Below are 24277 nucleotides of genomic sequence, written 5' to 3' on the forward strand. Positions count from 1 at the left end.
GTCTTTGATAACTCTATTCAACACTTAAAACTAAATGTATAAAAATTTAAATATCAATTTAAGTTGGGGGTATTTAATCACAATTGATATCACTTAAAATTTTAAGTACCTCTTAAAATGAAGGATAAAATTTAAAAAAAAATTAAATCATATAAAATTTACTTAATTCTGACTGAATTCATAAATATTATATATAAGTATCAATATACATTATTATAAATTCACTACCATCACAACAGCCACCATCATGCCACCACCACCACCATGTAGAAATGGCAATGAGCCGAGACAGGGCCGGGGATCACACTCCTCGTCCCCGATCCCTGATGACGGGAAGCATATTACCGCCCCGCCTCCGCCCCCTAATGAGGATCGAGTTTTCCCGACCCCAAAAATTTCCCGACCGAAATAAAAAAATACAACAACAGATTAAAATGTTTATTCTCATGTTTGATTAAGCAAAAAAATTTAATATATATATATATATATTGTAAATGATTTCTAGAACTAGATCAACTAAAACAAGAAGCAAAAAAAGTCAAAAGAAAAAGCAAAAACAGGAGCTACCATAGTGGAACTGAAACATGAGCCAAGAATACAAGCATGCCTTAAAGAATTCTACACAGGTACCCAACAAGAGCTAGCATAGAAAACCCAAACTCTCCATCACTACAGCATCCATTGACCATCTTCATTGATCAGAGGCTATCAGAGGGATGAAGAGAAAGTGAGGGTTTCGGAGAAGAGAGATCGGAGGGAGGGAGATCGGAAGGAGATCGGAGAGGAGGTTTTAGAGAGAGAGATAAAGAGAGGGAAATGAGCCTAAAATGAGTGAGAGAAGAGAGAAAACATATATATAAAGAGAGAGGTACAACAGTAATTTCAAATTGAGGTAAACGGGGACGGGAACGGAGCGGGTCCGGGACTGGGGAAGGTATCACTGTTGCCGACCCAAAAATGATCAGGGATTTATTTTTTAATACCATCCCCGGCCCGTCAGAGATATTTTTTGGGAAAAACTGTTCCAATCGAGGTCAGGGGTCGAGTCTTCGTCGGGTCAGTTTCAAAATGCCATCAATACCACTACCTCCACTGCCATACCACTACCACTACCACTACCACTACCATCATATCACCGCCACCATTACCACTACCATTATGCCGCCACCACTACCACCTTCATCACCATTGCATTATTGTCATAGGCATCACCATCATTTTATTACCACTACTATCGCTACCACCAACCACCATGTCGCCACCACCACCAACACTATTGCCACTACTACCACCACCATCACCATCACAATATAAAAATTGAAATATGTAATTTGAAAATAATAAATTTTAAATTTGATCCTGTACATATTAAATAATTTATTTTTAGTTCAATACTAAAATTTTTATCAAATAATTTTTTAACTTAAAAAATTCATCATGCAGTTCTTAATATTTAATTTTCAAGTTTATCAAACATCACCTTGGTTTGGTATAGTTGCTATTAAATCAAAAATTAATAATAAAAAAACAAAAATTAAAAATATTTTCCCAAGTTTTTTTGATAATTAATTTTTTTAATTTATTTAAATTATTTCTGCTACTTATGTTGTAAGGATAAATTACACTAAATGTACTTGACAAAAACTCTCAAACTAACATTTTATTTTTGAGAAAAAAAACGTGATAAGCTGCACCACCAAATTAGATATTGTAAGTAAATTAAGATTGAAAAATGAAAAATTGTCAAGAATTAAAAACGATAAATGCACAAAATTTATCGAGAAATGCACAAAATTTAAATATGGACCTTGTGGAGGAGCAAAAACGATAAATGCACATAATTTATACACAGAAATATCCAGAAATGATTGTGTAGATTTAACTCATGTCTTGTAAAGCTTATATGCAAAATGAATCAGAGCCACATAATATTGATTTCCTTGCTATATCCTAGAAAAATTATTATACATTTTTCATGAAACAAAATTTAAAAACATAAAAAAAAAAAAAAAAACTCAAGGGTGGTTGACAAACTTCTTCAACAAAAAGACAAGTTTTGCAATCTAAATTTCCAAACCAAAAACTCTTAAGAGCGTTTGATTCATGAATTTATGGAAAATTTTGAAAAAAGAATATTAAAAAAAATAAAATATAATTACATCTCATTTACGTCTCACACACCTTTTCTAATAAAAAACACAGCCTAGATGCTTTTGTGAAGTGGAGATCATCTCGAGTTTCCAACTTGAAAACAATCTAAGCTTATGAGCATTACCAGAGGCCCTTAACAATTAACTCATCCATGTTATAAAATCGTGTAAATCAACGGGGAAAAAATCAAACTAATCCAATAATCTTATCCGTTCAATTTTATTGCACTAATTTTGTAATATACTTTTATAATCAGATTTATTGATCCTTTTTTTTATCCCTTTGAAAAGAAATATGATATAACCATATCTATAATTACTAGATCATTTGGTTTGGTAACTCATACAATTTTACAACATACTCAAATAACACAAGAAAATATATCTCATCCTCAAAAAAATAAATAAATAAATAAATATAACCAACTTTGGCTTTGACAATGTAATCACCACTTTGGTTATGTAATGAAAGTTACTAGTCATGATTTTATTGGTGTGGTTTTTGTTTAGGCAAAAATGATGTTTCATAATGTGGTCACATGCCAATTTGGTAGTGGCGCATAGCCGAACACCACTTCTGTCAAACCAAAACCACCACAAATTAATAAAATCTACGTATACTACACAAGCGAACACCACAGAATACTACACAAGCGAACACCACAATATATCACGATCAACATTGGCTTCACAATTTGCACACCACCAAATTGGCCAAAAAATCAAATGCTACAATTTGTGCATCATAAGTTGAACTTGATATGCGCCCAAGAAAAAGTGTACATTTAGATATTGAGAACAGAATCTCATGCCTCACAAACTATATTACAAAAATGCAGTACATGGTAACATAATTATATAAAAAGGGCATAATATCCAATTTAACTTCTTGCATCTGGAATGAAGGACTTCACACACAATGAAAGATAATAAAACCATCAAAATTTCTCTTGAATCTGAAAAGGCAACATTAGTCCAGACTATACAAATTACCATCTACAACACAACAATGGTTACATTTGTGATGACACAATATTGATGTAACACCAAGGGAGACAATAAAGGAGCAGAGGAAAATGGGAATTTAAAGAGGTTGGAACCAATCCAAGCAAGGTCTTGGAATCTGTATAATCAAATCATCTCTAACTGATAAATCCAATATAACAAATCCACAAATCCATAAATCCAAATACTTTCAATTTAGGTCTCATAAATCCATGAGACTGCCTCCTACAGAAATAGTATAAATCATGATGTGCAAGACAAGGATAATTGCAACATGAAGCATCCTCAAATCAAGAATGGGTACAAGAAAAATTATCAGAAGCAATACAGACTTAGCTTTCTATGCTGCATTTCAAACGAAAATTGCAGAAAATAAACTACTCTCAAAGCCAAGTGATAATAAATTATCATTCAGTATTTGTGATTATCTAAGTTGATGCTGAACAGCCAGCAAATATATCTACACGACACTGCAATATCCATACACCTTCATTAACGACGCAACCACATATAAAACAAGAGAACCAAGTATAGTGACACAACAAATTGTGTTCCCTAAGAGCATGATCTGACTAGAAGACTAGAATTCACTTTATTGTTTAGCAAGAGTTCAAACTGGGAGCAGCATGAGCAAGCCTAAATAGTTGGGGGCACCGTAGAAACAAAGTGACTAAGGAAAGCCTTATTACTCTTGAGTGACTAGTCAATGCTTTGAAGATGGAATTCATCAAAAGCCTTTGCACACCATCAAACATATAAATAATAAAAAAAAAGGGTACATGACACTGACATACCCACAGAAGTGAAGACCATTCGTAAAGACCAGTGATGAATAGATACCATTAAACTGCTTCATTGGGCAACCCATGAACAATTGTGACTGAAATTTTAAGTGCATACTATATGTACCCTTTTTAGTGGTTGTGTATAGTAACACTTCCCTTCAAAGAATCTGCATAAACCGCCAAAACAGAAATAATATGTAAATAAGTAAAATGATAATACAAAATAAAAGTGTGAGAAATATATTGTGTATAGAATTAGGGAAGATTATATTGTGTATAGGAAAGATCTGTATTTCCTTTTTCGTTTTTTCCTTTTTCACTCATAGGTTTAGGGTTATATAAACGGGTGACCTTCTTGTAAATATATACGATTGAATATACAGAAAACTTACATGGTATCAGAGTCAAAACCCTAGAAACTGTTGCTTTCTCTCAGTCGTGAGTTGTGAGTGATCTTCACCTCCAATCGCGATATTGAAACAGGTTCTTGACTGATCTCTCTCTGGTTCGCATCGCGACATCGTCTGCGCTGATTGGAGTCGAGTCGTCTGATCTTCCTGGTCGATCGACTTTGGTTCTCTAGCAACACGATCGTGTTCGCCTGAACTCTCTCGTTCGAACCTTGGTTCACTCGATCAAAGTGGTGTTGATTTGCCTCACTCGGTCGATCTCTGCTTTGCCTTGCTCTCTCTCTCTCTCTCTCTCTCTGAGTTCATGGCTTTGACTCTCTTTGTATTGTTATTTGGGTCAAAACTCTCATTTATAAGTTTGGCCCAATTGTTAGTCATTATTATATTTCTACCTGTAAATCTTTGATTTATTATAATGACGGACACCAAAATCCAACCAATAAGATGTAAACTCACTGGGTACCAATTATGCTTATTGGGCTAATGTCATGAAGAATTTCCTTCTTGGTCAGAAAAAATAGGGCTATGTTTCTGATTCTATTCCTCGTCTATTGGACCCGAAACAAAAAGGATATCTGACTTCCTGTGACACTTGGGATTGTGATAATGCCCAAGTTCTGACCTGGTTTCATAATTCTGTAGATGACTGTATTGGAATGATGTTTTCCAAATACAGTACTACCAAGGAGGTGTGGGACTATTTATTGGGTGTGTATCAACAGTCCAACTTTGCCAAGCGGTATGAGTTGGAAACAGCTATTCAGAGTGCTCGTCAACAAGATCAATCTATTCATGACTTCTACATAAAGATGACAGGCCTCTGGGATTAGTTGGCTCTCATGGAACCATCTAGCCTCAAGGCACTAGACGCTTATGTTGAGTTTTGGAAGCAAGGTCGTTTAGTGCAGTTCTTAACGACTCTCTCTCATCAGTATGAGGCTATCCGTGGTGGCATCCTTCATCGATCTCGTCTCTCTTCTGCGGATGCTATTGTTCGTGAGCTTCTCTCCGAAGAAACTCGTCTTAAGACGGCCAGTCAGATTCTATCTCCATCTGTCTTCTTGGCTCCTACTCAGCCTCCTCTACTATCGAACCCCCCATCTCATCAGCTTCAGGCCACTGCAAAGACTAAGAAAGGCCCCTACCATCAGATGAGTGTGCTTTTTGCCGTCAGAAGGGTCATTGGAAGTACAATTGTCCCAAGAAGGGATGTCCGTCTTCCCAACAGTCTCAGTCCCGAGCACCAACTCAGAGTTCTTTTCGGCCTCCCGCCGTTTATACTGCCTCCCCTCTGGCTCCAAGTCCTGATTTGGCTTCCTTGAGTTCTTAGCTTGCTCAACTTCAGCAGATCTTGTCTACCTCTCAATCATCTTCATCTGCCTCCGCTTTCACCTCTCTTCATTCAGGTTTGCTTGGGTCCTTTTCAGGTATTCCTTCATCTGTTTGGCTTTTTTATTCTGGTGCCTCTCATCATATGACTTCTCACCTTTCCTTATTCCAAAACTGTATCCCCCATTCCTTCCCTATTACTACTAATACTGCTAATGGGTCTGGTATGTCTGTCCTATCTGTTAGGTCTGTTTTACCCTCTGCCATGTCCGTTGTTACTATTTCCTTTGTTCTTTATGTTCCTCAACTATCTATTAACTTGCTTTCTATCAGTCAGCTTGATGCTTCTGGTTTTGATGTTATCTTTTCTTCTTTTGTCTGTTGTGTGCAGGATCAGGTGTCCAAGAAGTAAATTTGGACCAGCCGTAGAGTTGGAGATCTCTATGTGGTGGAAAGTTTGCGTCTTTCTTTGTCTACCTCCCCCGTTGCACTTTCATCTTTTCAGTTAGATTCACAGTCGAGTCAGTTTTATTTATGGCATTCTCGCTTAGGTCATTTGTCTGTTGACTGCTTGCAGTCTTTAGCTCAATCAGGATTTTTAGGTAAAGTTTCTCCTAGTCAAATTAATGAGTGTCGAGGATGTAAACTTGCTAAAATGACAGCTTTACCTTTTAATAATAGTACTTCTATTTCTGCTTCACCTTTTTCTCTTGTCCATACTGATGCCTGGAGACCTTCTCCTATTCTCACTAAAAGGGGTTCTATGTACTGTGTCTTATGGCTATACCTGGGTTTATCTTATGGCTCATAAATCTAACTTCTACCAGATATATCGTACCTTTTAATCTATGATCACTACACAGTTTGGGGCCACAATTAAAATACTACAGTCTGACTTAGGTGGGGAATACTTTAAAACTGAATTCTATGAGTATTTGGCCAAATTGGGCACCATTCACCAAACCTCCTGTATTAATACCCCTACCCAAAATGGTCGTGCTGAGCGTAAACACCGTCATCTCCTTAAGACAGCTCGATCTCTCCTACTCTCTACCTTTGTTCCGGCACCATTCTCGGGTGAGACAATTCTTACTGCTGCTTTCCTCCTTAATCGTATGCTGACTCCCCTACTCTCCGAGCAATCCCCTTATCAGGCTTTGAATTCCCAACCTCCCAATTATTCCCTCCTGCGTGTCGCCTCAATGTCTCCCGTCATGTTGCCTTTCTCGAACGTCTGTCTTACTTTCAACTTCCCCCTCTCACTGCTCCTGTTTCCAAATAGGATTTGATTCACATTGACCCATTTCCTTTTGAGGTCCCATTAGATGAGTATATCACCACTGTTCCTCCTGAGGCCATTCCTATTTCTCCGTCTACGTCACCTCTGGCTCCTTCGCCTTCCGCTTCTTCTTCTCCTCCGTTATTGGTCTATTCTCGTCATCAAGCTTCCCCACCACTAGTTGTCTCTACTCCGATTGTTGCTCCTTCTGCTTCTGACGAGTCTGATCCTGCTGCACACCGCTATCCTCCTCGTGAGCGTCATCCTCCAAATAGGTTGGGTTGGTCTAATACATGTTTTTCTACTTCCTATCGTACTTTTTTGTCTACTATTCACTCTTTTTCAAAACCCCAATCTTACAAGAAGGCCTGTCAGGATTCTCATTAGGTTCAAGCTATGGAGGATGAGTTGGCTGCTTTACAGAAAATTAGTACTTGGGAGTTAGTTCCTTTGTCTGCTGGTAATAATCTGATTGGTTACAAATGGGTCTACAAAGTCAAGACTCATTCTGATGATTCTCTTGAGCACTACAAAGCTCGTCTAGTTGCCAAAGGTTTCTCACAAAATATGGTATTGATTATGAGGAGACCTTCGCTCCTGTTGACAAGATGACTATTGTCCGTACTTTGATCTCTGTTGTTGCTGTTCGTTCTTGGCCTTTTTATCAGATAGATGTTAAGAATGCTTTTCTTAATGTCCATCTTACTGAGGAAGTTTACATGCGTCCTCTCCCTGGCCTTCACCATTCCTCTAGACAGGTTTGTCGCCTTCGGCGTGCTCTGTATGGTTTGAAGTAGTCTCCTTGTGCTTGGTATGATCGCTCTCAGACTGCTGTTACTGAGATTGGGTTTCATCCTTGTGCCCAAGACTCTGATTTATTTCTTCTCCACACCTCAGCCGGATTTGTTGCCTTATTACTGTATGTAGATGATATAATCATCACTGGCTCTGACTCTTCTACTATCTCTGTGAGGTCAAGCAGCATCTCTTCCGTACCTTTGAGATGAAGGATCTTGGTCCTTTGCGATATTTTCTTAGTATTGAAGTTGTTTCTTCTCCAAAAAGCTATTTTCTGTCTCAGGCTAAGTATGCTAATGAGGTCATTCACCGTGCTGGTCTTACTGATACTGAGGTTTCTGATACACCTACTGAGCTTAATGTGAAGCTCAACTCTATTGATGGTGTCCCACTGGATGATCCCACTTTATATCACGATCTTGTGAGTTGCTTAGTTTATCTGACAGTTACTCATCCTGATCTTGCCTATGCTGTGCATGTTGTTAGCCAGTTTGTTTCTGCTCCTCGCTCTCCACATTGGGCTGCATTGGTTCGGATTCTTCGCTATCTCCACGGTACTATCTTTCAGGGTTTATTATTGTCCTCTACTTCCTCTCTAGATTTGGTGGCCTATGCTGATTCCGATTGGGCTGGTGATGTTACTGATCGCAAGTTCACGTCTGGTTTCTGTATGTTTCTTAGCGATTCCTTGATCTCTTGGAAAAACAAGAAACAAACTGTTATTGCTCGCTCTACTGCCGAAGCTAAATACCGTGCTATGGCTCATGCTACTGTTGAGATTGTTTGACTTCGTTGTCTCTTATTTGATTTGGGTGTCCCTCAGTCTTCTCCGACCTCCCTCTATTGCGACAACCGCAGTGCTATTCTAATTGCTCACAATATTGTCTTCCATGAACAGACGAAACACATTGAGATTGATTGTCACTTTGTCCAACAGCATCTGCAGTCCGGCTCTATCTCGCTTCCTTTTGTCTCTCCGGCTTTGCAATTTGCGAACTTCTTCACCAAGACTCACCCTACCGCTCGGTTTCAATTTCTTAGCAAACTCTCAGTGTTTTCTGCTAAAACACCTTGAGTTTGAGTGGGGGTGTGAGAAATATATTGTTTATAGAATTAGGGAAGATTGTATTGTGTATAGAATTAGGAAAGATCTGTATTTCCTTTTTCGTATTTTCCTTTTTCACTCATAGGTTTAGGGTTATATAAACAAGTGACCTTGTAAATATATACGATTGAATATACAGAAAACTTACAAAAAGATGGTTGTGGTGCTTCAAGATATTGATAAAAAAAAATCCTGAGAACACCCAAAAAAAGAATTTGATTTCATTGAATTATAACATAAAAAATGGGTTTTCTTTTCTTCAAGCTAAGAATAGAAGGTTAGCAAAACCACAATTGCATATCAAGTCACAAGCCTCCAAGTTATAAGCTTCACATTACTAGTGCAAAACATGCCCTCATATATCATATCTATCATCATTCATCAATCTTGAATTCTTATGATTTTTATTGACAGCCTTCAACACCACAACCACAACACAACACAACACAACACCACACCACACCACACCACACCACACCACACCACACCAATCCAATAATAATAATAATAATAATAATGATAATACAATAACCACCACCAGCACAGTGATTATGATGAAGATGATGAAGAAGGCTTGTTAACAAAATCTGAGCAACATCTCAAGAGAATGAATTGCATCATTGGGCACCATCAAAGATCTTAAAATCTAAAATATATTTTAGGAAACAGAATACTCGTTTAAAAAAAATTGTAAGATCAACATCAATATCATGTCAGTAACTCAATCCCCTTGCTAGCTTGCCCAGCAAAAACCACCACTTCAAAAACACTTGTAAAAGCCCTCAGGTCTCATAGCTATCATAATTCATTGTTGGTTGAAGTCGTATGGTTTATCATTAGAAGCCTCTCCCAACTAAATAATAATAATAATAATAATAGAAGAAGAAGAAGAAGAAGAAGAAGAAGAAGAAGAAGAAGAAGAAGAAGATGGTGGTGGTGGTGGTGGTGGTGGTGGTGATCCTGAAGATGGAAGAGGCATCCAATGAAAACCAAAGTAACCACTCAAGATAATTAGTTATCCATCATCGGGCATCAAAATCATTTCAACTGATTTAAAAGCAAAAACATCAATATAATTGCAACAAGGAACGACAACCAAAGGATTAAAAAAATGTCGGATACATGATAGTTTAAAAAAGTCAGATGTAGCTTTCATTAACATTCCAACCCCTTAAAAAAACACAGAACACGTATAGAGGGAAGCCGAAGAAGCCACCACATTGCCCAAGGCCACAAATTGTGCCCCCACCACAGCAAGATCTATCTAAAAGCCAACAATTAGCTCTATTGTTTTTGGGGGAGTTCAAACTGAGGGCAACAGTCAGCTAGCTCTATATAATAGGGTACCAACTGAAACAGAGTGACTGATGAAAGCCCTCAGTTCTCATAAGTCAGTCGTCTCTGCGTCTTTTTCCTGTTCCTTTTTTTACGACCATTGATAAGACTCGTTTCAATAAAATTCATCAAAAGCCTTTACACACCATCAAACAGTAATTCCCCTAATATTGTAAAAGGGTAAATTACACTTACAACCCCTGATGGTCATTTTGCAAAGTCTACTGATGAATAGAAACACCATTAAACTGCTCAATACAATGGGAATTTCCATCATTAGCCAACCCATGTACACCAAATCACAAAAAATAATAATATTAATAATAAAAAATAACAGGAAATATATTAGAGATACTTACGTGTAGGTCCTAATAAGTGGACTTATTGTCTAATAGGTCCTATGAGAAAAATTTGTCATAAAAAAATGTTACTAATTGTAAGTTTTAGCAACAATTTATAAAAATCATGATAAAAAAAAGTCACTAATTGTCAATTTTTAGCGACGTATGTAAAAAATTGTCACAAAAAAATTATTTTTTGCGACAATTTTACGAAAACTTATTTTCAATAGGACTTGATGAGAATTAAGTTCAACTATTAAGACCTATTGATAGTTTACACAATATATTATACATGCACATAAAAGGAGAAATTTAAGACCCATGCGTTTAGAGAAAGAAAAATTAAAAATAATAAAGTTAGATATTGTCTTTCTTGCAGATCTACAGAAAACAAAAGCTGAACTGATAGGAAGGCAAAGAAAAAATAGAAGGATAACGAGATGCTACAAGTATACTCGCAGAGTGAATTTCAAACAACAAATATATATATACATATATCAAATAAAGCCCTATTATAAATGGTTAGTTTTAATTAAGAGCCTGTGCAAATCATCAACATTGCTAACAAGAAAAAAAGTAACGGTGACGGTGAAGGGTAATGGTCACAGCAGCAAACAAGATAGTACAGGATCAAAATGAAAATCCAATCAACTGCTCCATAAAATATAAAGAAAACATCAAATAAGTTCTACTTTCATTATTAGCTCTCTATGACAATGCTAACATGGCTGGTTTATATGTAAATAGGACTCTGTACAAATTTCATTATATTCTCCATCACCATAGCACACATGTAACTATTAAAAGAACCAATTGCCATGATCCAGCATGAAATATTTGCGCAACCAACCATATGAATTCCAAGTGGGCACTAAATACTAAACTCACCAAGTATTGGTCAAGAATACATCAAGTAAACCCACGATATGCGACACCACTCTATCTAGATCTCAAATAGTACTTTAACCTTGCTGCAATTTACTACATTGTTTGAACATGTAGCATACTAAGTTTGGTAAATGTCTCCAAAAATTTGATATAGACGGTTGGATGCAATTCCATAAAAATTAAACAGGTCACGTTTACCAAAACATCTTTTGATGTCCAAATGAGTCTACAAAAGCACGAAGAAAACTGAGGCTAGGTTTGGCATATCTAAAAAAAATCAAAAAGTCAAAAAGTCACTATCCTATTTAAGTCACATCATCTTATTTAAGTCGCATCACCTCTCTATTACATCACTTCAAACTCAACTATATTTCATAAAAAGTTAAAAAGTGCACTTATTTAGATCATCTCAAACAACCCCTAAAACCTATGAAGCATGGACACCTCTCCGGAAGCAGCGTATGGGTGTCGGACACGCGTCGGACACTCTACCTAACGTGTCCCCTTTTTTTTTGAATTTTTGCAGCTGTACACTCTTGGACACGTTATGGACACGTTGAAAACAGAGAGAAACCCAAGAGATAGAGAGAAACCCTAACCCATTGAAGAGAGAGAGAGAGATGAGAAGAACCTGTTGAAGCCCATCGAGGCTAGATCAAGGTATGTTCTTTCAATCTGTGTGTGTTCGACTCTCTCTTTGTGTTCGGTGCTCTATGTTCATCGTCGAACCTGTTCATCTTCTTCGACTCTCTCTCTCCCTCTATTCGGTGCTCTGTTCTAAGAAGTATGGACACAAACACGTGATACAACACGGATATGACACAGACACGCTGACACGTTAATTTTAAAAAAGTGCAAGACACAACACATTAATATATTATTCAAAGATAATAAAAAATGCAATATGACACTAATTCCTATAAATTTATATGATTTTTGTTTTATTATTGTTTTTTAAGTTATCTTGTTCAAACTTATAATTAGTTTCATATATGTCTAATTGATAGAAACGTGTTAAGCAATTGACACGTGTGTCCTCCAAGTGTTCAAAGAGTGTTCGGGTCTTCAAAAAAAATTTTAAAATGTTTCCCAAGAGTATTGGTGTCCGACACAGATACATCACATTCTTAAAAGTGTTTGTGCTTCTTAAGCTCTATTCTTTGTTTCTTTCGCATCTCTCTCTCTCTCTCTCTGTGTGTTCGTCTCTCTTGTTCGCTCTCTTCTTTTTTGTTTGACTCTCTCTCCCTCTTCTTGTTACTGTCTCTCTCCCTTTTTTATTCTTTATTTTTTTTACCTTTTTGTTTTTAGTAATAAAAAAAAATCTTTTTTCCCCTCTTTTATTTTATTTTATATTTTTTAATATTTTTGTTTGCTAAACATTAACATATAGAATAAATTATTTTTATTTGTAAAAAAAATTAGGAATGATATTTGATATTAAAGTAAATATATAAATAAAAATAATATATATATTAAATAAATAAAATTATATATATTAAGCGTATCCCCACCATGTCGTATCTCCCATTTTTTAAAAATTTGCGTGTCCACGTGTCCGTGTCATGTCCTGTGTCCGTGCTTCATACACTGAAACAGTACAAAGTTATGTATAAAAGAAAAACATTAATAGAATCAAAAGGGACCTTGGTTGTTAAGGCTTAGTACTATTTTGGTTATGAACCAAATTGGTATTAGTTACGAGACGATGTGGTGTTTGGTTATGAACTCAATTATAATATTTTTGGGTGTTTTGTAACGAATCAAAGTTGCCTTAATTAAGATTTTTTTTTTTTTTTTTTTTTTTTTGGTGTCTTAGTTATGAACTAGTTTGGCCTTGGTTATGACCAAAATTGGTGAAGATATTGTGACTAAAATTTTGAGTGCAGACCGTAAGTACACCCCTTTTTGGGGGTTGTGTATGGTATCACTCCCCTCCAATGAATCTGCATAAACAACCAAAAATAAATAACATTTAAACATGTAACAGCGATAAGATAAAATAAAAGATAGCAATGGTCTTTCATGGTCTTGATGCACAAAAGTCATGAGAACATGCAAAAAGAATTTAATTTCTTCATCCTATAACACAAATTTGGTTTTCTTTTCTTCGTCAAGCTAAGTTAGACTGGCAGCAAAGATGATATGCCGTAAAAGATTAATGCCAAAAAATGCCCTCAGATATCATAGCTATCATCATAATTTATCAATGGTGAATTCTTATGACTTTTATTAACAGCCTTCCCCACCACAACCACAACCACAACCACAACCACAACAAAAAATAATAATAATAATAATAATAATAACACCACCACCACCACCACAACAATTATGATAAAGAAGGCTTGTTAAAAAAATCTAAGAATCATTTCAAGCGAATGAATTCCATCATTGGGCAACATCAAAGATCCAAAAAAATCTAAACCATATTTTAGAAAACAAAAAATATTTATTAAAAGAAAATCCTAAGATCAACATCAGTAGCATACCAGGGGCGACCACTACTAAAAGAACACTAATAGCTATTATCACCCCCCCTCATTATCTTGCCCAGCAAAGACCACTACTAAAAAAACACTAATAGCTATTATCATAATTCATTGACAGTTAGACATATGGTTTATCATTAAAAGCTGCTCCCAACATCTAAGAAGTAGAAGCAGAAGATGAGGCAAATTCCAAATGAAACCAAACTAACCACTCCGCATAGTTACTTCTCCATCATGGGGCTACAAAGCATTTCAACTAATTTAAAAGCAAAAAATTTCAGCATAATTGCAATTTGCAACATGGCACTACAGCCAGATAAAGCTTTCTATGCATCATTTCAATAAATTACTGCAGAAAATAAATTGTAGCTTACTACGCACCATTTCAATCAATAACTTTCTCTTTTCTTTTCTTTTTTTTTTCTAATAAACAGGAGTCGTGTCCTAGGCAGAATCCTTTGAGCCCACCCAAAAGCATAAACCTGAGAATCAGGCGACACCACCTAATCACATGATCCAGGCAAATGCCAAACTTGAATTGGGCATGGAGAACCTGAGTTGCTCAGAACCCAGTTTAAGCAAATGATCAATTAATATTTGTGGTTTACATAAATCATTGGTGTATGACCTATACATAACCATTATTCCAACACTAAATCTCAACGCAACAGCATAATATGCTTGCACCTAAATTAACACATTCCAACAGCCAAAAAAACCAGGGAACAAGTACAGTGTGACCCCAAAGCAACCATTTATTGCCCAAGGACACAAGTTGTGCCCCAAAAACAGCAAGATCAATCTAGAATCCTAGAATTAGCTCTATTGTTTTTGGGTAGTTCAAACTGTGGGCTGAAATTGGCTAGCCATAGATAGTAGGGCACCATCGGAAACGAAGTGACTTATGAAGAAGGCCCTCAGTTCTCATAACTCTGTGAATAGTCAATTGTATGAAGATGAAATTCATCAAAAGCCTTTGCACACCATCAAACAGTAACAAAATAATTAGGGTAAATTACACTGATATCCCCTCATATTATTAAAGGGTAAATTACACTGACAACCCCTCCCTGATGGTCATTTGTAAAGGCTAGTGATGAATTAAAACCATTAAACTGCTCAATACAATGAGAATTTCCATCATTGGGCAACCTCTGGACACCATGTCAAACCCCCCCCCCCCCCCCCAAAAAAAAAAAAAATTTAATATACACAGAAAGAAATTTAAGATCACTAGTTTAAAGGGTGAAAAAATTAAAATTAATGAACTCACAGATTGTCTTTCTTGCAGAGCTGCGGAAAAGGCAAGCTGAACTGAAAGGAATGCAAAGAAAGCAAATATAGGAATAATGAGATGCGCAGTGAATTTCAAGGAATATACTTATGTTCAGAACGTCAAGTTCCATCATACTGAGATTTAGCTGTAACTCCATATAAACCAACCCCTTCAAAAAAACAAAAAAAAAAAAAAAAAAGAATAGGCCCACTCATAAAAGGCTTGTTTTCATTACGAGCCTGACAAAAACATCATAATTGTTTACGAAAAAAAAAACTTAATGATGATGACGAAGGTGCTAGTGATAACAGTGATGAAGGTATAAGATCAAAACAAAAATCCAATCAACTGCTCCATATAATATATTCTCCATCACCATAAGGCCCAAGTAGCAATTGAAAGTACATATTGCCACTTATTCAATAAGGAATACTTGGGCACTCTTGTAAATTAAAAAATAACTTACATAATTAATGAAACAATAAAATGAATTCCAAGTGGGTGCTAGATATCATACCATTACTAAGCTCACCAAGTCCTGGTAAAAAAAATATGTTAAGTAAACTCATGATAGATTATGCCATTCTATATTTGAAATGGTTCGCCAACCTCACCGCAATTTACCTTATTGTCTCAACATTCAGCATTATCAAGTAGTAAAAATATAACTCTCAATATCAGGCATAGCCACGATAGCTGCATTTCCATATAACGTAATCATCTTTTGTTGATGCCCAAATGAGTCTCCAATAGCCAGAAGAAAACTAAAGCGGTATAAAATAAACTAAAAATAAACACATTTTAGAATCCATTGAATCTTCATACACCACAACTAAATTATACAAAAACAAGTAACAATCAGAACAAAGGTGATATCCCACACATAGGTTTCCTCTTCTTCATCGAGCAATTGCTGGCAGCAAAGGTGATATCCCATGGAAGGTTAATAAAACCACAACTACACATCAAGCCACAACCCTCCAAAGAACCCGGATTATAAGCTTCACATTATTAGTGTAAAATATGCCCTCAGATATCATAACTCATTGATGGTGAATTCTTATAATTTTTATTAACAGCCTTCCCAACAACAACTACAACAACAACAACAACAACAATAATAATAATAATAATATGACAACCACCATCACCACAATGATTATGATGAAGGCAGCTTTGTTACAAAAATCTAACTGACATCCCAAAAGAATAAATTCCATCATTGGGCACCATCAAAGATCCAAAAATATCTAAACCATATTTTAGAAAACAAAATACATATTAAAAAAAAGTACCAAGATAACATCAGTAGCATATATGACTGTGTATAGTAAACAATTTTTGGGGGTTGTGTTCCCTCCAATGAATCTGCATAAACCACCCAAAATAAATAAAATGCAAACAAGTTGGGTGATTCAATTTGGACACCACACTCAGTCTCAGTACATACTATTTGCATCATTTGGATATCTACTTCTGAACAAAATACAAATGTTTGGATATCTACTTACAAACAAAATACAAATGTTCGGATATCAACTATTGAACATGATTTTTGTTCAAACAATTAGCATCCGATCAGAAGTTGATATTTGAACATTTTGTTTTTGTTCAAAAGTTGATATCTAAATGGGACCAATAGTGTTTAATGAGATAAAATAAGGTGTGCAAATAATTACCCAAACAAATAACAATGATAAGACAAAATAAAAGATGGTCAGGGTGCTTCATGGTCTTGATGATTAAAAGCAATAAGAACATGCAAAAAGAATTTAATTTTCACCTTGTAACACCTAAAATGGTTTTTCTTTTCTTCATCAAACTAAGCAAAGATAACATCACATAGAAGATTAGTAAAGCAATGAGAACATGCAAACAGAATACAAAAGTGTACTATGTTTCAAAACATGCATTCCACAACGTAAATCGCTAAGGTGTTTGCGTTTTCTTCTACTAACACTGGTTAAACCACAATTATACATCAAGCCAATACCCTCCAACAAAAGCAAGTTATAAGATTCACATTATTAGTGCAAAATATGCCCTCAGATATCATAGCTATCATGTAATTCATCAATGGTGAATTCTTATGATTTTTATTCACAGCCTTTCCCACCACAACCACGACACCATCATCATCAACAACAACAACAACAATAATAATAATAATTAGAGTGCTACCACCACCACCACCACCAACACCACGATGCCAATGATTATGGTGAAGAAGGCTTGTTACAAAAACCTAAGCAATATCTCAACAGAATGAATTCCATCATTGGGCACCATCAAAGATGCACAAAAATCCATAAACCATACTTTAGAAAACAAAACAATTCTTTTAAAAAAAAAAATACAAAAACAAATAAGATCAATGTCAGTAGCATATCAGGTACTCAATCCTCATATTATCAAAGCCCTCAACTCTCATAACTATCATAATTCATTGATGGATGAAGTCATGCATTAGAAGCCTCTCCCAACTTAATAATAATAATAATAATAACTACTACAAGAAGAAGAAGAAGAAGAAGAAGATGATAGTGAAGACGGAAGAGGCTTCCAATGGAAACCAAAATAACCACTCCACATAATGAATTCTCCATCATCGGGCAACAAAGCACTTCAACCCATTTAAAAGCAAAAACATCAGGATACTCGCAACGTGAAACTACAGCCAAAGGATAAAAAAAAAATCTGAGATACAATGTTATAGTGGGGAATTGTAGCTTGTAGTGCACCATTTAAATTAATAACTGCAAAAAATAAATTGCTCACAGCCCAAATTTAGTAAATGATCATTCAAAATATGTGATTTATCTAAAGAATTGCTGTAAGACCAGAACATAACTATTATTCCAACACTAAAAAGTATCTCCACACAACACTATAATATGCATGCACCTTCATTAATATTCAACCCCATAAAAGCCCAAAGAACAAGAACCGTGAGACCCTGTAGAAGTCACAAATTGTGCCCCCATAACAGCAAGATCTGCCTAGAAGCCTCAAATTAGCTCTATTGTTTCTTGGGGTAGTTCAAACTGTGGGCAGCATTTGACTATATAGTAGGGCAGCACCATTGGAAACGAAGCGACTTATGAAAGCCCTCAGTTCTCATAATTCTATGTGCATAGTCAATGGTATGAAGATGATATTCATCAAAAGCCTTCGCACACCATCAAACAGTAACAAATTAAAAAGGGTTAATTACACTGACATCCCTGAGATTGTTAAAGGGCAAATTACACTGACATCCCTTGAAATTGTTAAAGGGTAAATTACAGTGACCACTCCTGATGGTTGATTGTAAAGGCCAGTGATGAATAGACACCATTAATCTGCTCCACACAATGAGAAATCCCATCATTGGGCAGCCAATGGACACCAGTTGACAAATAATAATAATACTTACTAAAAATAACAACAGAAAATATATATATTATACAAATAAGGGAGAAATTTAAGTTCCATAGTTCAGATATGGGTATAAAAATTAACATTATTCAGACTTTTTTTCTTGCAGAGCTACAGAAAGGCAAGCTGAAATGAAAGAAAAGCAAAGAACGCAAATAGAGGGATAATGAAATGCACAGAGTGATTTTCACAGAATGTACTAGCGTTCAGCACTAAAAATCTGAAGTTCACTCATCCTGAAGATTTTTCTGGTGTTCTGTAACTCCATAAAATCTAACCAACCCCTCAAAAAGAAATAAATAAAACATCTGATTGCCCACTCATAAAAGGCTAGTTTTTGTTAAGAGTCTGTCCAAATCATCATCATTGCTTACAAGAAAGAAAGAGAAACTAATGATGGTGGTGATGGTGATGGTGACACAAACAGTGATGATGAAGGTAAAAGATCAAAACAAAAATCCAACCCAATCAACTGCTCTATTTAATATATCCTCCATCACCAGAAGGCACATGTAGCAACTGAAAGTACATAATACCACTCATCCAACATGAAAATTTTAGGCACTCTTTTGTACATGAAAAAAATAAGTGAAATAATTAGCTCACGGTAACATGTGAATTCCAAGTGGGTGCTATGACAAAGATGGCTTGTTACAAAAATCTAAGCAACATCTCATGAGAATGAATTCCATCATTGGGCAACATTAACGACACAAAACACTCTAAATCATATATTAGAAAACAAAATACTTAATTTAAAATATAAATCCTAAGATCAACATCAGTAGCGTATCGGAACTACATTAAAAGCATTTAGTAAAAGCCTCAGATCTCATAGCTATCATAATTCATTGATGGGTAAAGTCATATGGTTTATCAATGGAAGCCTCTACCAACTTCGAAGAAGAAGAAGATGATGATGATGATGATGATGAAGAAGAAGAAGATGGGGGAGGCTTCCAAAGGAAACCAAAGTAACCACTCCACACAATGAGTTATCCATCATCGGGCATCAAAGCATTTCAACTGATTTAAAAGCAAAAACAACATCACGATATTTGCAACATGGCACTACTACCAAAGAATTTTAAAAAATTGCCTCATACATGATAATTTGAAAATGTCAGATGTAGCTTTTTATGCATCGTTTCAATCATTAGCTACAAAAAATAAATTGTAGCTCACTATACACTATCTCAATAATAACATAGTAAATGATAGTTCAATATTTAAGATTGATCACTAAAAAACAACTATTATTATAGCAATAAAAAATAACTTAACAAGACACTATAACGTGTATGCACCTTCATTAATATTTCAATCCAACCCAATAAAAATACAGAGAACAAGTACAGTGAGACCCCGAAGCAGCCATATTGCCCAAGGCCAAAAGATGTGCACCACAACAGCAAGATCTGTCTAGAAGCCTAGAACTAGATCTATTGTTCTAACGTATACAAGCCCTCAGTTCTCATAACTCTATGTGAATAGTCAATGGCAGTAACATGAAATTCATCAAAAGCCTTTGCACACCATCAACCAGTAACAACTTATAAAGGATAAATTACAAATACACTCCCTGAGATTTTTAAAGGATAAATTACACTGACAACCCCTGATGGTCGTTGTAAAGGCTAGTGATGAATAGGAACCATTAAACTGCTCAATAAAATGAGAATTTCCATCATTGGGCAACCAATGGACACCAGATCACACCAAAAAAATATATATATATAGTCATAACAAAAATATATATTATCCACGGTGAATTTCACAGAATATGCTTATGTTCAGTACTGGACCTAGTTCTATTGTTTTGGGCTTGCCAACCCAGAGTATGGCCTGCATTTGCCCTTAGATCCGAGATCTAACTGACTCGCACATTAGAAATGAGCAATTGTGGGAGCCCCTAAGATTTCACAGCTTTAAGCAAGTCATCAATAGTTTAGATTGTTTGGTTCTGGTTTTCAAAAAACAGTTTTGAGAAAATTTTATCTATATATTTTCCGCATTTTAATGTTTTCAATGAATTTTTTTAATATTTTAAGCAATTTTTTTAAAAAAAAATTTAGACACACTTCACATCAATACACTTAAAAAAATTGTAAAAAAAATATTTAAAAAATACACTAAATACCAAAAAAACAAAAAAAAAATGAAAATTCAATACATTTTTATTTTTGTGTATTTAGATACATTTAAGTAAGGTGCATCTAACAAACTGAAAAATTGCTTAAATTTTAAAAAATATTCATTAAAAACAAAAAAATACAAAAAAAAAAAAAAAAAAACTCAGTTTTCAAAAAACTGAATTTAGAAAACTGAAACTAAACACACATGTTATTCTTAAAGAGCCTTAACACCACTGTACATAGACAAAGACAATTAACTTGCCCTGGAGGTCAATATGAATTATCAATGCATAGAAACATACTTAAATGAAAAAATAGCAACTGAGATAAGGATCATTTAAGTGGCAACGATGCATTAAGAGCTATGATAAATAAAAACCAAGCAACAACTCAATGCAATGGAATATATATATATATATCTCGTATCATTAGAATTTCAATAGTAAAAAAGAATTCAAACGGAGGAGACGTGACTGCTATTGGACACCGCCTGCGAGCTGGGGAAGTGAGAGGCCATACCGCTCTTCCATCCCCTTTGGAGTATTAATAATTTTGAAACGGTCAGATATAGCTTTCTAGGCTGCATTTCCATCAATAATGCAGCATATAAACTGCTCAGAGCCCCGTGCATATATCCTCATTCGCTCATGTCATCTGGGTAACACAGTGGCTTAGGTTAGGTCACATTCCCCCCAATAAAGAGGCTCAATTTTGAGTCTCCTCAAAATTACCTATAAAAAAAATATCAGAATTTTGGCTACATAACCAATAAACAGAACTTTTTTATATAAACACATCCATACACATAAAATTATTCAATGAATCCACCTTCAGAATCTACAATGCATGAGCACAGGTATTTGGGGCTCTAGACTGACATAAACTGCATGATGCCTCAAAGTTGCAAAACACGTGTAAACTAGATTATATCTTGTGGGACAAGCCCAATGTTTGACTGTATGTGGACCAGAACTAGAAGCAAAGATACACATTAGAATAAAATAGGTGATCAAGGGCCTCAAGTCTCATCGCTTACAGTTTATATCCATGACATGATGACAGTAATGCCTTTACATACAGTAAACCATTTGTGATGTGTTTTGTCATTTCCTTTCTTTTCTCGCCCCTTACAATCCAAGCAAAGGCTTATGTATTTTTATAACCTCAAAATAGCAAGAAAGCTGCAAGATTTATAATATAATAAGAAAAACAGTTGGTTCAAACATGTAAAGAAACACAGAAAAAGAAATCTGAAGTGGAACTAACAAAGAGAACCCAAACGAGTCGTACTTGCCCCATTTTCAAGCCAAGACTGGACAGACATTTCAGCTAAAACCAAATGCATTTTACAAATTTGGGTTGGGGATGAAAGTGGTAGAAGTAAAGTTAGTAACAAAGATCATGAAAACGCTCTATACATTGAAAAACCCATCATCAAGCAATCTAAAAAAGCAAATACAACAAAATATAAAAGTGAATCGCTCAATCTACCAGGCATATTGCATAAACACTGAATATAAAACCCAATTTTTTACCCCAAAAAAAAAAAAAAAAAACCAACAAATGCAGCTCTAAATATACGAAAATAGCATGAAAATACAGACCAACAAACAAAAATCGAAACTTTTGACAATGATGCCCTCAGATCTCATAGCTTCAAATAAATCATCAACAGTTTATACCCAGTCGCTATCATCAAATGCCTTTACAACCCTTATGTGTGTGTGTGTGCATATATAGAGATAGAGAGAGAGAGAGAGTGGTGGAGGTAAAGGCAAGTGATGATTAAAGACCATGGAACCGATCAATACATGAGATTTCATCATCAGGCAAGTATTGAATTTTATACATACATATATATATATGTGATCAATGTGTGTGTATTTTTGTGTACAAAGAGTGGTTTTAAGATACATATACGATCGAGAAAGCAGAAATGGCGAGTGAGAGCTTGGCGATGAGTTGACTCAGAGATCGGCATTTTCACGGCCGAGCCGCCTAGGAAGACAACGGCGCTAGAAGCAGATAGGGTTGGCAGTGCAAGTCGATGATTTTATGGGAGAGTTGAATTGTCCGTAATAACCTTGTGTAATATCGGAAGTGCCATTGGTATGTGTTTGGTAGCTAAAAACAAGATGATGAATTTTTTTAAAAAAAACTCGGAGTAATGTTAGAGCATCTCGAACGGTTTAGTAAATTTTTTATCAAATCTAACTAAAAAAAAGGTAATTTCTTCAATGTGATACGAGTAATTCCAACCGTTGCACTGTAGTGTGCATCAAAATAATGGAGACGTCTGGTGGGACAATCGGCCGGCCGATCAGTTAAGCTTCTGAATTTTTTTTTTCCTCTTCCCTTTCTGTTTCCCATTTTGTTTTTTCATTTCTTTTTCTCTCTATTAAATATTTTATATCTTTTGTTGCCTCCAATAATAATTTCCTTCTGAAAACTGATATAAACACATTCAAATAATGATGAGATTTGGTAATTTGGGAAGTTAGGGTTTGAGATTTGTAATATTTAAAAGAGGTGTTTTGTGTGTTTTAAGCTCTATGTACATATGAGGTCTTGAAAATGGGGATTTGTGGGTTTAATTGGTGGAATTTGGTCTTATGATCAATGTTTGAAAAAAAAAATGCCCTAGTTGAATTTAAATAATTAATTTGTATAATTAAATCGGTAATTGTGGGGAATATGAAATTGAATTGAAAATCATGAAATTGGATGAAATTGGGACTAATTGGTGTAGTTTGATTGATGAATCACTTACCGATGGAAAATGTAATAAGTTATCTGTTTGATAGATTTATTTGTCTATTTAGAAATAACTATTTTGGGCTATCGGTAGAGGATAGTCTTGATTGTTGTAGACACTGCATGATGATTAGGGAAATTGAAACTAATCATTTGGATTATGTCATTAAATGTAACGGTGGAATTAACACATTGAATATGTGAATTGTTGGGTCATTGTATATGACTATGTGTTTAAATACATTGTATATCTATATTGTGTGGGAAGAGATAGGGGATGCACTCCATTTGTTTCAGAGGAGATAGAGGATGGACTCCATGGATAATTAAGTTGGGTGGAGTGTCCATGGTGCAAGTTCTGAAATCTTATTTATAGGTGCCAGTTCCTTCGAACGTAGTTCCGTAAAATGACATGTGAATGGAAGTGTTGAATGATGTTTGTTATTGAAGTGTTGTTTTATGAGTTGTAGTCTTATTTTAAACTGTTTGGGTAATATTGGACTATGTCAATGAATTAATTTGGATAAATAATGGGAAGTGGATTGAACTTGATAGAAATGTTGATTGGTTATAAAAATGGTATAAGTTGGTTTACAAGTGTTAAACATTTATCGAATGCTTACGTTTTAGTTAATTCTTATATTATGTTTAACATATCTCTACTGGGCTTTGGCTCACCCTATTTTGGACATTATTTTTCAGGTACCGGGGACATGCCGCCTCCAAGGTCTTAGTTTGGGAGGTTGTGGGGTTGAAGACTCCCTTTAGGTTATTTTGTTTT

At 35.3% G+C, this 24277-nt stretch overlaps 1 non-coding gene across 1 annotated transcript; it reads right to left on the reverse strand.

Moving 5' to 3' along the window:
- Positions 1 to 21300: 21300 nt before the first annotated feature.
- LOC114290094 (small nucleolar RNA snoR118) lies at positions 21301 to 21387 on the reverse strand. The gene has a single exon (XR_003638876.2). It is a non-coding gene; the product is annotated as a small nucleolar RNA snoR118 (small nucleolar RNA).
- Positions 21388 to 24277: the final 2890 nt, after the last annotated feature.

The sequence above is a fragment of the Camellia sinensis genome, chromosome 6 (genome assembly GCF_055761805.1).
Source record: "Camellia sinensis isolate YWXY chromosome 6, ASM5576180v1, whole genome shotgun sequence".
Taxonomy (NCBI): domain Eukaryota; kingdom Viridiplantae; phylum Streptophyta; class Magnoliopsida; order Ericales; family Theaceae; genus Camellia; species Camellia sinensis.